General features: G+C 36.1%; 1 protein-coding gene across 1 annotated transcript in view; it reads left to right on the top strand.

The window, feature by feature from the left end:
- Nucleotides 1–16,178, top strand: part of CNTN4 (contactin 4) — an 891,247-nt gene that overhangs the window by 152,511 nt on the left and 722,558 nt on the right. Inside the window, exon 2 of the mRNA XM_031662718.1 lies at nucleotides 6,658–6,713. The gene's annotated coding sequence lies outside the window, so the exon portion shown is untranslated. The remainder of the gene's footprint in view (nucleotides 1–6,657; nucleotides 6,714–16,178) is intronic.

Raw genomic sequence — 16,178 nt, 5'->3', positions numbered from 1 at the left:
TTCCCTGGACTAACATTATCTTTTACAAATCAAATCAAATCACATCACTGGCAGAGTGTTTGAGATGTATTCTTTTCTCATTTTAAGGTTTATGTAAGTAATCTCTCCAAATAATTCTTAATAGCTGACAGATAAAGAGTCTTTTATATTTACAGGATGCTTTCAACTCAGTCTTTAATTTCCCCAGTAACTCTGAGAAGAGTTTTTATTCACCCATTTGTTGATTAGAAACAGAGACTTAAGAAGAGTAACTTCTGTCTATTGTGAGTTAGGGAGTTCAGAAAATACCACTGTTCTGAGTAATATTAGGTGAGAAGAGTTTTCTTGCTGATTAAAATCCTCAAGTAAAGCTCTTATATATAAGACTTTTTCCTATCCTCGAGAGCAGTGTCAAAGGCTCCTGCCTGTTTCTTTCTCCTCATCTCCAAATTCTAAACCATGTACTGCAGGTTCCTATGTTGATGTCACTGGTTGTTCACCCTGGGACGTCCTATGGACTGGAGCATCTGTCTCTATCCTCTCCAATGAGCTGCCCTGATTATGTTACATCAAGACAACTTGTGAAGCTCAGCATCTCAAGTTTCTGGCCTTACAACTGATAAGCAGCATAAGCCATTCCCACTGCTGTTCTCAATCACCTCCCTGTCTTAAATAGATTCATAGATCCCTAGACTCTTAAGTGTCTTCCAGACCTGTTTATCTTGTAGTCAAGACCCGGAAATTAGACTTCCAGAAAAAAAAGCTCTTCAAGGCAGATTCTTCAAGGTGATGGTGCCTGTGTCACCTTGATAGGAAACCTCCTACACTGTGTAATACTGTCATCTCAAGGAGAGCCACTGTTCATTAGCTTAAATTGTCAGCTTTATGGTTCAGTGAAATAAATATACATTTTCCCTACGGTAATGACTTTTTTCTCACTTTGTGAGAGCTGTAGGGACCCTTGTTATCAAGAGATAATCATATTCTAGTGGTGCTACTTATTGTGCCCAATGAAAGTCCCAAGGATGTGATTATCTCTTAATAACTCTAAAGCCTGTTATACATCATCTTGTATTTTGTTTATTTTGAGTGTGTGGTGGGGAGTCCATGAGTGATCTCTGTGGTTGATAGTATTCGTTGTGAAATGATAAAAGAATCAAATGACCATTTGTTTGCTTGTAGCTAGACAGCATGATTAGAAATGCATCCCAATTCCGATTGAAAAATGCATTTAAATGTAATCTCTTGCTTAGTATTAGTTTAATAACCCTGATGTTAATACTAAATTATATCAAGCAAAGCTAATGGAAATTCTGAAAATAAACATGGATAATTTAATATCTACGTGACCTTTACCTCCTACAGAAAATTCAGGTTGGGTTTTAACTACCTGTGAAGGAAGTAGACACCCATGAGAAATACCTGCTGATTCTGTAATGGAAAATGCCATCAGTAAGTTAAGCAAAATAGGAGAGATATAAGGAAAAGCCTATTAAATACAATGGCCTTTTAGAATATGGACAGTTGTTAAATGCTAACTCTTACCTCTCACTTTATGCTATCCTTTGATGTTCAAATAATGTTAATAATAACAGGTATCATTAGTTGAATACCTGCTATAGACTGGATTTGTTTTGTATCATTTTATTTATTATTATGATTATTATTATTGAGATGGAGTCTCACTCGGTCACCCAGGGTGGAGTGCAGTGGCAGGATCTTGGTTCACTGCAACCTCTGCCTCCCAGGTTCAAGCAATTCTCCTGCCTCAGCCTCCTGTGTAGCTGGGATTACAGGTGTGTGCCACCACATCTAGCTAATTTTTTGTATTTTTAGTAGGGACAGGGTTTCATCATGTTGGCCAGACTGGTCTTGAACTTCTGACCTCAAGTGATCTGCCCCCTTCGGCCTCCCAAACTGCTAGGATTACAGGTGTGAGCCACGGCAGCTGGCCCATTTTATCTTTAGAAGAACCTTTCAAGGTAGATAATTTTGGCCGTGTTTTACAGATGATAAAAACAGACTATAAGAGGTTACATAACTTGGTTGAGTTCATGCAGCAAATAAGTGGTAAAGCTTAGACTCAAATATGCCTTTAGAACCTATATTTTATCCACTGATTATTTAAAGGCATAATGTACAGAGTGACTAAGCACAATTATAGGAGACTTGTAATCAATGGTGATCATATGCACATTTATTGTTAGGTGAATCCAGGTGTGACTCTAATGGGCAAAGTACAGAGATCACTCTTTCATCCCTCCTAATCTTACATGCTATGTCTGTGAGAACTGAAAGCTTTAGAGATGCCGCATCTGGGTTTGAACATGTTCATTAGAATTATTTTCATGCTCTTACCTGTCGCTTGGGAAGGGTTGTTTTTGTTCTTAATAAATAACCGACACACCTTTTGGTTTTGAGTTATTTGGAAAGGGTCTAGATGAGGGCTGTTTGTTCCCTAGGGTAAAATCATCCTTTTTGACCTAGGCCTTGCCAGCTGCTGCATCTATTTGCTATTAGCTGCGAAACTCTGCAGTCATTCATGGATTTCTGGTTCCTTTGTTGTAAAATTGCGAGTACATTTATGTTGACAACAGCTGATTTGTTCAAAGATTGGACCCAATCTTTCTGGGCAGAGGGAGATTCATCTATTTATTCACTTGGTTGTGTATTAATTTCCTGCCTATTTTCACATGTGATTTTATTTAGTTTATAATAAAAACTTTTAACTTAGGATAGGTACAAGTTATGGATTGAACATGGAAAGTTTAGTGAATTTTTCATGATTAAAAAAATTATAATGTTACTTAGCATTTACTGTTTGCATAGTATGAACTGGGCACTGTTCTCATGGATTACATCAGTCTTGCCTCAAAACAACAGCTAAAGGTAGGAATACAATTATTAGGCTCATTTTATTCGAAAGGAAGCTGAGCTTAAGGAAGGTGGGTAAAATGAAAAGTCTTGCCTTGTGTTCGCCTCTAGGGAGAGACTATTAGCCAATCAAGTGCAATAGATTCAGTATCTCTCCCCCTGTAAAGCAGCACAAAAGTGGCCAAGAAAAAAAATCCTGTGTTTTTTTTTTTTTTTTAACCTTCTTTCAAGGTATGAAATTGGATATCTATCTGCTTGAATCATCTCTGTTCATGCTGGCTAATCTGAGATGGGAAGTTTTAACTATGTCTACTGTTTCCCCTAACAAGAATATGGCAACTCAACATTTTTCCAGTGAGGTGTGAATAAATAATTCCTGCTTATATAATCAGCAACCTCTCAGCATTAACTGAGGCATCATTAGATACTTTCTTTTAAGATCAGTTATGAAAACCCACTGTGAAAGTGGAACTTATTTTGGCATAACCCTTAGTTTATATTAACTAAGACTGTAAGTTGGATCTATTCACTCATTAAGCATACATTAAGCACCTGTTTTAGACCAGGCTATACTAGCCTCTACGCCTTCAAATGGAAGAATGAGACAACACAGGTACATACTTTCCCACAGTAAAAGTTATGTGTGTTTTGGGGTGAATGGAACAGCGATAAACATTCGTGATGAGTGTTACGCTAAAAACATGTGCTGAATGTAACTGGAGCACAAGATCCATTATGGTCCTGAAAGGTTATGGTTTTATTAAAAGGATTATTCCAAAAGTAATATTCTCTTACTGTTCTACATACATTTTGATGACATTTGTTGTTTGTTTGGGTGAGGGAGGTGGCAAAGTAGAGTAGTAATTTTATTTTGACAGCAAATCCCAGGAGGTCAGGAACCTTGGTCTGTTTCTTTTCTCCTAGTAAATACTTTTTGAATAAAAAAATTAATGTCAATGTAAAAGCTATTGGTCTATGATAGTAAAGGAACGTTGATTATGATTCATATTCATGAGCCAGGAATTTTTATATATGGAAGTTTCCTTATAAATTTATAAGTTGTTAGCATAGCAGGGTGGTTTGTGACTTATTTCTATTAATTGCTCACTTATTTGTCTCCATTATTTCTATAGGCACAAAGCAAGGACTTTGTATTACAGAGAACTTAGCTTCAGTGGGCTTATGATTTCTTAACTAGTAACCATTTAGTTATAATATACAGAAACTTAAACTAGCTCACATAATAAGGATTGTTGAAACCATATGCCAGGAGAAATGATAGCCATCTAAGCACAAAAAAAATTATAGGTAAAACCTAACCTCATGGGGACTTGACTTAGGACGTCAGGAAATGTGGCTGCCCCTCAACTTTTACCCTATTTTCAATTCTTCATTTCTCATGTGGATCAGGCGTAAGGATGTATGTAATCTTAACTCTGGTTTTCTCTAAAGTCTTATTTTTTCTGGTTCTCTCAAGACTGGCTTCTTTAACAATAATTCCAACTTTACATGCCTCAAACTCTCAAGTGTTGCAATTCAAAATCTCTGAGAGAGCATCTTGTTGACTTAATATGGGTCAAGTGTTAATTGATGGATCAATAGCTGTAGCCTATTAGGTTGAATCACATAGACCATAGGGCTGTTCTTTTCAGGAGCACCAGGTGGGATGCATTCTTTACGAAGGAGATATCGTTTCAGAGGCCTTCTTGGGGTCAGTCCCATATATTCCTCCTCACTCTTCTTACCTTTCCATCCTGCTTTTTATTCTCTTTGACATTGCTCTTTGCTCCGTCGTAGCTAACTGACCTGATAAATGCATTCATGATATGTTAACTCACCCAACAGATAAGTTCTTTTGGCCAGGATTCCCTCTGGATGCAATTAAAAAAATCAAAGGAGTGAATTTAATAATGTTTTCTATAATGGGCAAGTATTTGGGAGCATATGGTTTCTTCTGGTGATGATAGTGCTTTCTGTGTGTACAGTCGCCATTCATGAGACTATCCATAATGTATGAGAATCTCTCGCCAATGTTACTACTACTAGTGGATACTGTATCTAGTGGCTAAACTGAACAGCTAGTCTGCACTATGTAACTTAATTATTAATTTGAGGATTGAAATAATTCTTTGAGGATGAATACTGTTATTGTCCCCACTTTAAAAGTAGAACTGAGGATTATATCAATTAAAGAATTGCTCAAGATCACATGATTAGTAAAAAATTGAACCAATATCCCATCCCAAGAAATTTATCCCGGAGCTTATGCTCTCAAACAAGAGGAACATAATTATTTTAATGAATAAAGGTGTAACTTAAATTTTCGTTTCAAGTATTATTCCACTGGACAGGGTAAATGTAATCTCCACCTTCTTTCTGTGAAGAGGAAAAAATATATATGACAAATTTTTAGTAATATTGGAAAAAATGAAAAAAATTGACAAATGTCTGTAGGATTATGACAATTTTAATTGTTATTGATAGGTGGGTTGGAGTTGCAAATGATGCCAATAGCTGTAAATAGAGCTTTAGTTTTACATCAGTTGCTGTCCTTAATGTAAGAAAGATATGTGTTTAGATACATACTAAACTTTTGTAGCCAGCTCACATATATACAGCTGGTAACTGACCATATTAAAACCAAACAGATGGTGATGTATTTGTGATTCAGAATTAATGTGAATATATAATTTTTCATAATCCATAGGAAACATTTTCTTACACACGTCATCATTTATGGAATTTTACTTGTTTTAGGGGTATATGAGAAAGGTCAGGGATAATTTTATATTTCTGAATATATTAGCAATATGAAGAATATCTGTTTAGTCCCTACCTTCTGGTTGTTATTGATATTATCCTGAGAGTAAAGATAGTCAGGTATTTAATATAGAGGTGAATTATTTTGCAATTCAGCCAGAGAAGGCATACACTTAATAAAAGATGATGTATTTATGGCTAATCAAGAAAATATAATATTTTTATCCCAATCAATTATGGTATATTTAAGAATAAGCCAGAGTAGAATTGTACGATTAAAGATATTTCTGATTAGCTAATCTATATTATATATATCTACATAAAATTGGATTTTCAGTTATTAAAACTACAAGACAGTTATTTTACAAAGAAGTGATCTACAGCAGAAACTTGGTTAGAGGATACACATATGAATAAACATGAAAATATAAATATATACTTTTATTCTAGGTAAAAGTAAGTGTGTGTGTATATATATATATAATTTTTTTAGGGAAAATAATAGTTCTTCAGGAAAAATTCTGAGACAAAAATTATTTCACAATTAAAGTTTAAGTTGGTAGCTTTAAGAGAGTGTACAATTTACGTGAAGAGTTTGTTTTTGTTAGGTACCCTCATTTTATGTATTCATATACCTAACAAAAATTATAAGACATCTCCATTTATTGCTCAATTTTTATTATTTTAAAATCCTTTTAAGGTACCCTCTTAAGAAATTATCTCTTTTATGGAGTCTGAATGCCATAAAATATTGCAGGCTTCTAGAGCCATCATACTAACAAGGGAAAGATAGAGTGGTGATGGTTTTGTCAAAAGTCACTCAGCTCATAGGAGGCAAGGCGGAGAATGGATCCTGGATCCTAATCTACACAATTCTATTAAGCTGGAAATCCATACCAAATGTGTTTAATTTTTACTTCCTCCTAATCCAATATAATTTAATTTTAGAAAGGGAAGATTACAGGTAAGCATCTCCTACACATAAGCCGATCTATACTTGGAAAAAAACATATTTATTTGTGTATTTTTCTCTTTTTATTCTAGAAATCACTGACATAGAGTAACTCCACAGCATGTGTCTCCAAGAGTTTCCCTAAAAGGTAAGCTTCCCACAAGGGAAGATTTTCCTTATGTGTAGTTCACCTTGATTAGCATCCTTAGTTTCTATGGAAACATTGAAAACCTTCCCTTACAGAGTGATAGCATGAGATTGTTTTTGATGTTTTTATGAATGTTGAGATTAATGAAAGTAGTGAAGTTACATAAATTAAAGCCTGAAACTAAGAAATAGAGACTATTTCCATTTCTCTCTGGAGAAGATACTTGAGGTAGGTTTTCTGTACTTTAGATTAATTTGGTAATTCAAAAATGTTTGAATTTGTAATCATAGAAAGTGTATTGGGAGTAAAGTAAAGGTTGTTGCACTTTTGTCAAATGGTTTTATAGGAGAGGATATTTTAGCAGTCAAACCAACACAAGTATTAAGTTAATGCAGTCCTATAAATACTCAGGTCTTGAAGCTTTCGAAGGGATAAAACATGAGAAATGTAACTCATTGTCTACAATGTATGCAATTTTTTTCTATAGATCTAAAACAGTAAAATGGATATGTTTTACTTTCCTGACGCTGATCTAATAAAGTAATCGGTGGCTTAAAACAATGGAAATGTATTCTCTCACAGTTGTGGAATCTATAAGTTTGAAATGAAACTGTCGGCAGGAACATGCTCTCTTGAAGGCTCTTAAAGAGGAATCTTTCTTTCCTTCCTCTAGCTTCTGGTGGTTGCTGGCAATTTTTGGTGTTCCTTGGCTTTTAGATGCATCACTCAGATCTCTGCCTCTATCTTCAATTCATGTGGTTGTCTCCCCTATGTGTGTCCAAATATTCTTCTTCTTAGGAAGATACCAGTCATTGAATTAGGGACCATGCTAATCCAATATGATCACATCTTAACTTGATTTTTATCTGTAAAGACCCTTTTTAAAAAGTCACATTCACAGATTTTGGAGATTAGGGTTTCAACAGATCTTTTAGGGGCATCTAATTCACTCATAACAGTATCCCTTAAAAGAGAGTCTAGTGACATTAAAGTTAATTATTGTTAACAAGGTGTTTATGGGAAAAAAAATCATAACATGGGGTGGAGGAAGGTGTCATTCCATTGGTATACATAAAATGCTGTTTATTTTAATGATATAATAATTATCTTTTGATGGCCAACTTTTCTCCCAAGCAAGATAAAAATTAAATATTCAGTACAGGGTTTGATAACATTGGGTAAAATATTAGTGTATAATTCTGATTCTCAGATTTTTAACACCCTCAATTAAAAAAAAAATAGTAAGCCTGGACAACAGTGAGACCCTGTCTCTATGAAAAATAGAAAAATGTATCTGGATATGGTAGTGCATGCCTGTAGTCCCACTGCTGGGGAGGCTGAAGCGAGGGGATCGCTTGGGCCTGGGAGGTCAAGACTGCAACGAGTTCTTATTGCACCACTGCACTGTAGCCTGGGTGACAGAGCAAGACCTTGTCATAAATAAATAAAAAATATATATACACACACATATATAAAATACATATTTATGACATATATGACATGTATATTTATATATGTATTTATATATGTATATATAAAAATACATGTCATAAATATATATTTGTATTATACACACACACACACATATATATAGAGTGTGTCAGAAATTTATTTCACTTGATTCCTCAGATCTTTTTCATAAGCTAAGGTTGAGTAAGGTATTTTTTAAACAATTTGCTATTGTTCTGTAACAAACCATCCCAAAACTCAGTGGCTAAAAATAATAACTGTTTATTATTTCCTATGAGTCTGTGGGATCAGCTGCTTGAGTCTTCTTATCTGGAACAGACTCTGCAGTATTGACTGGGTATGTTCCTAGGTCTGAGTGCAGCTCTCAGGTCAGTGCAAGCTGTTCCACAAGGTCCCTCTCCTCCAGCAGAAACCAGCTTTCTCAAGGCAGCAACATTATTCCAAGACATTCTGAGTGTCCTCAAGCTTGTTTAGATATGCTGTATTTTCCCTTGCTTTTACTTATTCTGTTCTTTCTCCTTGGAATATTCTGGGGTTTTTTTTCCATCTTTGATCAACTCTCTTTATTGCACTTGAAAATTTATTTCCTTTATGGAGACTTCTCTGGTTTCTTTTTTATCCTATTCATTCATATATCTTGGTGTAGCTGAAGATATTGAACTCAAATGCCTGTCAGGGTGAGGTTTCCCTCTTGTGCCAACATCATTGTAAATAATATGATAATCACATTGTCCTGTAATTGCTGGCTTAATTATCTTACCTTCCCACTTTGGACTTCTGAAGCCAGGGATTGCATCTTCTTGTTCTTCATGGTATTCCAAGAACCTAGCAGTGCATGCACAGAGAATGTCTTCCATAACTATCCATGGAAAGAAGGAAAGATTTAATGACATCTTCCCTATTCTAAATCCTCTCTTAAAATATAAGTTGTTGAACCTTTCCAGAGTGTGGACTGAAAGGCAGGAGGTAGGTTCCTTCCCATTTTGATGATGCCCCTTGGGCTCTACTCAGAGAGGGCCCAGGCACCCTCTGGTGCTGCCCTGGCCTTTCTTCCTCTACCACAGATTGTAAAAATTGTAGTCTGTGGGACAGAATATCCCCAAAACAGTTAATTTGGTTTACATATTAGCTCTTTTTAACGTAGTAATTTCAAAAATAAAAATGAAGTTTAACTTGTTGCCAGCACTTAAAAATTCAGAGATTTTACATAAAATGATGTTTTAAATTCTCTTAAAAGAAATGATAATAACTTTCTATCCTGGACAGTGCATTTCCAGAGGACAAAGAGGGCTTAGCTGAACAGTAGCAGCCTTCCAATGCCCTCTCCAGTTTGTCACACTATGTCATTTGTTATCTATCTAGCCCCAGTAGGCGCTTGAGTTCAATATCCTTAGCTACCCAAAGATACAGGGATTGATACAATGTGGAGGCTTAGCTTTGCTTCTAAATATCTGAACAAGGAAGTGTCAGTGGCTGAATGGGCCATTTAGTTATTCTTATTATATATCCATCACCTAAGTAGAAATAATTTTGGCTTTGTTTTCAAAGCTCTGTGCTTGAATCCCTGCATCTAATATTTGAACAGATAACCTAACCTCTCTGACCCTCTTTTTTTACCCATCTGTAAAAAGGAAGACTGTGATATTCTTCATAGGCTTGGGTCATGTTAGGTTACTTTATTAATGCCAGAAAATATAGTCTAACCTGCACACATAGGGAAAATAGAAGAAGATAGTTACAGTCTTCTTTTTCTGAATTGGTACAAATAATTTTCATCTTTTGTTAAGGTACATTATCAATTAAAATACACTAGGAAAATGAACTACTGATATATGCAACAACTGGGATAAACCTTGAAAATATTATAAATAAAAGAAGCATGACACCAAAGGTCATATATTATGTGATTCCATGTTGATATGATTTGGCTGTGTCCCCACCCAAATCTCATCATGTGGTTCCCATAATCCCCACCTGTCATGGGAGGGACCCGGTGGGAGGTAAATGAATCAAGGGGGCAGTGACCCTCATGCTGTTCTTGTAATAGTGACTGAGTTCTCATGAGATCTGATAGTTTTAGAAGGGTCTTTCCCCCCACTTCACTCTCATTTTTCTTCCTGCTGCCATGTGAAGAAGAATGTGTTGGCTTCCCCTTCCACCATGATTTTAAGTTTCCCAAGGCCTCCCCAGTCATGCTGAAGTGTGAGTCAATTAAACCTCTTTCCTATATAAATCAGTCTCAGGTATGTCTATTTTAGCAGCATGAGAATGCACTAATATACACGTATAGGAAATACCTAGAATAGGCAAAACTATGGAGACAGAAAGTAGATTAATAGTTTCCAGAAACTAAGGAGAGATGCAAGTGGGGAGTGATTGACTACTAATGGTCACAGGATTTATTTTGGGAGATGATGAAAATGTTTTGGAATTAAGGAGTAGTAATGCCTGCAAAACCTTGTGAATACACTAAAAACCACTGAATTGTGCAGTGAATGGTGAATTTTATGCATCTCAATAAAGTAATAGATAAGGAAATCTGTTTTAGGAAGACAAAATTTCATCTTCAGCTGAGGCAGGAGAATAGGATCTGGAGGCAGGGTAAACCTAAGGGCAATTTGCACTGACTTCCTAGAACTGAATCCAAAGGAAAACCTCACCTCCCGCAACCAGTTAACAAAAGGATTAGAGACTATTCCCTTTGCACTGCATTGCCCATGAAAAATGGAAAGTACTTCTTATTGATCCCCTCCTCCTGCAACCAGTCACACTGGTCAAGGGCCAAGTCTTCATGTGTAATAACTTTGTAACTTCACTTCAGCCTCTAATTGGCCCCCTCCTGCAACCAATCAGACATTTGTATAAGGTGTAACTTTGTAACTTCACTTCAGTCTCTGATTGGTCACTCTCTGCAACCAGTCAGACTGGTCATGGGTCACTCCTTCATTTACATAGCGTGTAACCAAGTAATCAATGGGAAACCTCTAGAGGGTAAACCCCAGAAAATTCTGTAACCAGTGCTCTTCAGCTACTTGCTCAAGATTGCTCCCACTATGTGGAGTACACTTTAATTTCAATAAATCTGTGCTTTCATTACTTCATTCTTTTGTTGCTTTGTTTGTGTGTTCTGTCCAATTCTTTATTCAAAATGCCAAGAACCTAGACAATTCATAGTCAAGACCTTCCACTGGTAACATAGCTATGGTGACATTCTCAGTCTTTTTTGCATTGCTATAAAGGAATACTTGAGGCTGGGCTATTTATAAGGGAAGAGGTTTATTTGGTTCATGGTTCTTCCGGCTGTACAAGAAGCATGGCACCAGCAACTGCTGGTAAAAGGAAACTTCCAATTATGACAGAGGGAAAAGGCGCAGCAGGCATGCCACAAGGTCAGAGAGGGAGCAAGAGAGAGAAGAGAGAGGCCAATCTCTTTTAAACAAATAGCTCTTGCACGAACTAATACAGCAGGAATTTACTCATTACCCATGGAAAGGCACTGAGTCATTCATGAACAGTCTTCCTCCATGGCCCAAACACCTCCCACTAGGCCCCACCTCCAATCTCGGTGTCAGATTTCAAGATGACATTTGGGATTGACAAACATCCAAACTGTATCAGCGATATAACAAAATAAGCAGATTGTCATTCAAATCCATGCACACTGCCCGCCTGAGAGTCCTGTCCGACCTGACTGCCAAGGTCAAAGGCCAGGTCAAATTTTTTTTTTTTTAGATGGAGTCTAGCTCTTTTGCCCAGGCTGGAGTACAGGGGCGTGATCTCGGCTTACAGCAACCTCTGCCTCCCGGGTTCAAGCGATTCTCCTGCCCCAGCCTCCTGAATAGCTGGGATTACAGGTGCCTGCCACCACGCCCAGCTAATTTTTGTATTTTTAGTAGAGATGGGGTTTCACTGTGTTGACCAGGCTGCTCTCAAACTCCTGAACTCATGATCTGCCCACCTCAGCATCCCAAAGTGTTGGGATTACAAGCATGAGCCGCGGTGCCTGGCCCAAGTCAAATTTTTAAATGTCAGGATTCATAGTTTCATGCTGAGATTCTGAATGATGGGGTCAGACAGGAATGAGTTTGTATTCTAAATATTTCACTGAATACCTCTCTCTTATTTCTCAAAATGTGAAATAAGGGTACCGATTAGCCCTTTTGTTAGCTTAGGAAAAATAAATGTCATGAACCTGTTGTGGTGCCAGTTAGGAAATAGACCCTCCATAATTGATACTTTTGTAATTAGTATTATTTGGTTGTAAATATTAGGCTATCACATTAGATTTTTGGCAGCTCAACTGTTCCAGGGTTGGCTTTTCTCTTTCTGGCATCTTAGCCAGAAAGAAAATAATGGCTAGAATTTCTGTTAGCACTTAATTAATTTAATCAGCCCCCGAGGGACTTCTGATGTAACAGGGAAATAGGTGACAGAGAAACATGAGTTTTATTCTTTCTATGTTCTCTTGGTAGTTGACAGAGCCTTCCCTAGCAGAGGTAACATTACCTGTGCTGAGAGAAGAGTATTAACATACTGTAAGTGAGATGTTAGAACTAAGAGAACACATCCCTGTGGCCTTATATTAGAATGTTTCATGCATATGCTTCTGAATACAATTTAAGCTGCTGCCAATAAGAAAATAAGCACTGCCTGAAAATGTGATTCGATTGTCCATCATTATTATTATTTATGTTTTTTTATCCTTTCAGTCACATTTTAGAGATTCTTTTTTAAAAACCTTTGTTTTTAGAAATTGAAATGAAAATTATAATTGGAAATATAAAGGATAATTGTGTTATTCTGTGAAGTATTTTATAAGCTGTAATGTTAAGCAGAAATTTTTAATCTTAATTATGAAAAAAGTATGTCTATGAATTGCTCCATTTGATCCAAGTGATGTTTATGCTTTTCCTTATGGTTAATGGAAAGGATTATGCTATGTTGAATAGCTAGAATATCAGGAGCATGAGTGTCATTTGTTCTCCCAAAAACTATTTTTTGGGAGGCTAAGTAGGTGCCAGAACATGTATTAGGACCAGGTGATATGGTGCCAAATAATATATGTAAATCCCCTGGAATTTTGAGTTTGCTATCTAATAGGGGGACCAATAACATACAAGTAGAAAAAATACATATTGTGCTAAGTGCTGTAAAGGAAAGGAAGAGAATATTATGATCGGGAAGCAGAGGTTATAGTTCTGCACCACAACTAATTTATTGTGTGACCCTCTCATAGGCTACTTATCATGAATGGGCACCGAGTTTCTATTAATTTGAGGAATTAATCCTTGGGCCATTATGGCATGATCCTGTTTTTATTCCTGGTAATGCTTATTGACAAAATATTACTTCATTTAAATTAAATATGCCTGAGATTTCCCTTCTAATTTGTTTCCAGCCTTTATGTGTAATTTTAGGTGTTTCTCCTTTCAGCAGCATGTAGTTGGATTTTTTTTCAGTGTGAATTCTCCCCCCTTTTTTTCTACTAAGGGAGCTGAATTTTTTTGCACTTATTTTGATTCCTGAAATATTGTTAACATTCTTTCCATCACCTTATTTTTGTATCAGGTTTTTTGTTTCTAAATGTTTCTCCACCTTCTACTAAATTAACTGATTTTCTTAATTCCGTTATTTCTTATTATTATTTCGGATTTTTCACTGTTTCCATTTTTAGTGTGCTCCACCAAATTTTAACCTTAGCAAAGTCAAATTTAATAATATTCCCAAATAAGATCTAAAATTCTTTAACTCAAATTGTATCACTCAAAGTTCCAAGTTGTTCTTCTATGCATATTATTTTAGTTCAACTTTTTCTTCCTCTTAGTAATTATTATTATATTTAATACAGTCAACGCTTAACTTACATAGGTTTTCTTATATATTGACCAGTTTATTTCTCATCACTGCTTCCAGCATCTCACTTCCTTTGAGTGTTAAGTTTCTTTTGCTCAAGGTACCCATTAAATTTTTAGAAGCTTCTGTTAATGGTAAGTTCTTTAATTTCTGTGTATCATTAAGTATTATTCTTTTGCTGTTATTTTTGAATAATGTTAAGCTAGGATTGTAATTCTTAGTTGATGGTATTTTCCCCTCAATACCATAAATATATTGTTCCATTGTTTTCTATCCTTTATTACTACAGATAATGAAATCTGCTGTTAGTCAAATTGATATTCTTATGTATGTGATCTTTTTTCTCTGTTCACTTTTAAGATATTTCTTACATTTGGAGTTCTGCAGTTCCACAATGATATGTCCAAGTATGCATTTATGTTTAGTTCTTCTCTTATGCTATTCTGTTTTTCAACCTTAGGACACACTTCTTTTTTCCAGTTGTGGAAAATTCTCATTTATTATTTATGTGAATATTGGTATTTCTAAGATTATTTTTGTTGTCTCTTTTCTGCATTCTTAAACATATTTCGGTCTGTTTCTTTCTCCTATTCATAACTCCTAGCTACCCTTTCACTTTTTTCTTTGTCTTCATTTTGCATTATAAGAAAATCCCTCTAGATTCCTTCAGTTTTTAAATATGTTGTTCATCAGTGTCTATTCTGCTACTTAACTTTTGTATCATTAGGATGCCTTGTTCACGCTGCATTAGCAAACAGCCCCAAGTGTCATGGATTAAAACAAGAAAAGTTTATTTCTCTTTCATGCAACTTTCTCAATGAAAGTTAACAGGGGACCTCTGTGTTGATGGAGGCACCATCTGGGAATGCGAAGGCAAAATAAAGAGAACCTGTGGAATCATAAACTGGCTCAGAAAGCTTCCTCCCAGAATTGACACATATCATTTTTCCTCATATTCCACCAGCAGAAGAAGCCAATAGATGACTCCAAAGACTGTAAGGAAATACAACCTTTTCTTTTCTTTTTTTTTTGAGAGAGTCTCGCTCTTTCGCCCGGGCTAGAGTGCAGTGGCACAATCTCGGCTCACTGCAACCTCTGCCTCCTAGGTTCAAGTGATTCTCCTGCCTCAGCCTCCCGAGTAACTGGGATTACAGGTGCCCACCATCACATCCAGCTAATTTTTGTATTTCTGGTGGAGACAGGGTTTCACTGTGTTGGCCAGGCTGGTCTCGAACTCCTGACCTCAGGTGAGCTGCCCACCGAGGCGCCTTTTACATATAGAAAAATAAATTAGGGTGCATTTTTAACCTTTTCATGTTTAAACTAAGACACATAGTAGCTTGTCAAAATTGCAAAACAGTCTTTGGAACATTTAGTACAAAATAACTCTTCTAATTGCACATGATATGAAGGACTGTAAACTTCATAAATCACCCAGAAGAACACAGTGTAATTCCCTTTGGAGTATCCTCTTTAAAAGTGGTCACAGAATCAGACTGCATGATTTGAGCATCACAGTCAAAGATATACTAACAGATATTACCCAGGTTGCCAATGAATTGCTGTCAGTTCATGTTTTATCCATGACAATTTTAAGGAAAATGTAAAAATGATACATTTGTTTGAACTTGTAGAGAAAATTTATTAAAAATCCAAGCATGTAGGGAATGATGGACTATCTGCAGAATAGTAGCGTAGCTATGATTTTGCAAACACATGTACTCGGATAATCTTACCCAGTGGAGACATACCAATGCAAAGTGGACTAAGATCTTGGAGTACTGATGGACCTACATATCACATTGAGAATGCTGAAACAACCTGAAACAAGCTAGAGAAATTGGAGAAGCTTAAACCTGAGGATTGGTGCCCTGAAAATGAAGAGAAACAACAGTCAACTTTACATGAACAGGATGAAATATCATCCAACAGGATGATGTTAACATGTCTCTGAGCCTGTGAGGGACAAGGCATAGACTTAGAGCAATCCACCCTTGCCATTAAAATGTATTTTGAAGTGAGACAGGCACTTGTCTCAAAGGTCAAGGACTGAATGTGTCTTAGAGAAGTCATTGTGGTTGTTTTACCTTTTCATCCACCTTTGAAATAAAAGATTAGAGATAAGATGTAATCTAACTAGAT

The sequence above is a fragment of the Papio anubis genome, chromosome 2, assembly GCF_008728515.1.
Source record: "Papio anubis isolate 15944 chromosome 2, Panubis1.0, whole genome shotgun sequence".
NCBI classification, from domain to species: domain Eukaryota; kingdom Metazoa; phylum Chordata; class Mammalia; order Primates; family Cercopithecidae; genus Papio; species Papio anubis.
Note: the sequence above shows the minus strand (reverse complement) of the source record. Positions and strands in the feature narration are given on the sequence as shown.